At 34.2% G+C, this 2,500-nt stretch overlaps 1 long non-coding RNA gene across 3 annotated transcripts in view; it reads right to left on the bottom strand.

Annotated features, from left to right (window-relative positions):
- Positions 1 to 2,500, bottom strand: part of LOC149135399 (uncharacterized) — a 52,954-nt gene that overhangs the window by 37,760 nt on the left and 12,694 nt on the right. The window contains exon 1 of one of the 3 annotated variants that reach the window (XR_016241813.1): positions 1,632 to 2,500. This exon is cut by the window's right edge and continues 1,836 nt beyond it. The exons of the other annotated variants lie outside the window; for them this stretch is intronic. This is a non-coding gene — a long non-coding RNA (uncharacterized LOC149135399). The remainder of the gene's footprint in view (positions 1 to 1,631) is intronic. 3 annotated transcript variants of the gene reach the window in all.

The following is a 2,500-nucleotide window of genomic DNA, read 5'->3' as shown; positions in this document are numbered from 1 at the left end:
CTTTCACCCTTTCGGAGTCGATAAAATAAGTGTCAGCAGAACGTTGGGGTCGAAGCAATCGACTTAGCCCCTTCCCCGAAATTGCTGGCCTTGTGCCAATATTTGAAATCAGTATATGTGTAAGCGAGTTGTCCATAATTGTCTATCACTACAAGACTTAAAACATTTATAAGTTCTTTCTTCTATGTATCACATGAATGTGTAACAAAGATCGAAATCGGCAAAACAACAAAAAAATTATGTTCAATGATTTTGCCGTTGTTGCTGTTTTCTTATTATTATCGAACGTTCTAGTGACCTACTTGGATATCTATGTTGCCTGAGTGATAGAGATTAACAAATAAGATTGATTAATGTAACAGCAAAAAATAATAATGATTTCCTATACAGGTCCTAATCAACACAAAACGAATATGTGGGTATACATGTATATACTCATACATACATACATACATACATACATACATACATACATACATACTTAGAGCGCTGAAAACCGGAATAAATATCGCAACGCTTTTTATCCGACACTCTAACGACGCTAACAGAGTGTCGGTTTTATATATATATATATATATATATATATATATATATATATATATATATATATAAAATATTAGTTAAAGAATAATATATATATATATATATATATATATATGCGAGTAAAAATAAATACAAAAAAGGTGGGTTTTTGGTATGATTGTGTATAGAGGAATATATTATTTTGTTTAAACAAAATAATATATATATATATATATATATATATATACACGGACACACATGCACATACATACATACATACATACATACATACATACATACATACATACATACATACATGCTTTCGCTGATTTACTCTCCAGCCTTCATCAAGTGTCCTGGGAGAATTTTGAACTCGACTCTGGGTTCTCATTCCTAATGTATTTTTTACTGGTGTTATTATTATTATTATTATTGTTGTTGTTGCTGTTGTTGAATAATAATAATAATAATAATAATAATAATAATAATAATAATAATAATAATAATAATAATAATAAATGCCCGGATGCAGTACCAGGCAGTGGCTCTCAGGCTTCTGATCTTAACTGATTGGCAGTGTTATCATGTACATTGTTTTGTCTTGGTATAAAAGATGAGTTACAGCAAATATTCTGCTCAATACCACAGATTTGCTTGTCAGTTGTTTGACCTTAACCAGTTGAGCATGTCCCTTGGTGGCTGACGATATGTGCATCTCTGATCATGAGCAGAAGTAGTGGTGGAGCATCATAGCCATGTATTGAGAGGAGTTCTTTGGGGTTTGAATAATTCACCTTTGGAAACATGGGGGTTTTCCTCAACATCCTTAAACAAACCTTATTCAGGGACCTTTTGAGCGGGATGGGCTACTCGACCTGAAGAAAATTCTAACTGGGCCCCACCTGCGAGGTCATGCGCTGTTTATCTTGATATGAGATCACCTTGTCGCGCACATATGGTTGTGATGCATGTGCCTGGTGTACCCTTATCAGACGGGTAGTCATGATGGGTATAATGGGCTTCGTATATTTTACCCCAGTGTCACTTTGATGGCATGCACTGCTCTCTCACTCAATAATAATAATGATAATAACATCAGCAAAAAATACCTTAGGAATGAGAACCCAGGGTCGGGTTCAAAATCCTCCCAGGACACCTGATGAAGGCTGGAGAGTAAATCAGCCGAAGCGTTGTGGTAACAACAAACAAGATGACGACACATATCCGTCCAATGTAAATAATGTGAATAATGTACAGAATTCCTCATCTCTAAAATATAGAACAGTATATATCTATAGATAGATAGATAGATAGATAGATAGATACATACATACATACACACACACACACACACACACACACACATACATATATATATATATATATATATATATATATGAGAGAGAGACAGACAGACAACAGCGCTACGGCGGTGCTCTAACATGGCATTATTCGTGTTAAAATAAACTAAAGAACAAAAATGCAGTTCCTAATCTTCTGCAGATATTTAAATACTAGGACTTTGTTCTACTGTTTCTGAAACTCAAGACAAAATTCTGTCTGTGCCAACATTTATTTGTTGTTGCTGTTGCTATTGTTATTGTAGTAGTAGTAGTTGTTATTGCTGTTGTTGTTGCTGCTGATGTTGCTTATTAACCCCAAATTAACTCTGATTAAGCGAATTTATGATCAAATGCATTTCAACCATAAATTATTGCCTTATATATACGTGGGGATGTTAAAATGTTCTTGGCTTTGGTTAAAAGAAAATACAGGGGGATTAGTTAAATATGATTTTATTAAACATATTCCTTTCTCAGATCCACACACTTATTGCAGAGGCCCTTCAATTTTTCTAATCCTTGTAAAAGAATTCAAAAGGTTGGGTTCCCAACCAGGCCTTTTGCAACTCCCTTAAAGCCAGTAACTTTTCAGCACCCCCTCATCATAGATCCTACAATGACCAATATTTCTTCTT

This window comes from Octopus bimaculoides, chromosome 5 (assembly GCF_046866305.1).
Source record: "Octopus bimaculoides isolate indiv1 chromosome 5, ASM4686630v1, whole genome shotgun sequence".
Taxonomy (NCBI): Eukaryota; Metazoa; Mollusca; class Cephalopoda; order Octopoda; family Octopodidae; genus Octopus; species Octopus bimaculoides.
Note: the sequence above shows the minus strand (reverse complement) of the source record. Positions and strands in the feature narration are given on the sequence as shown.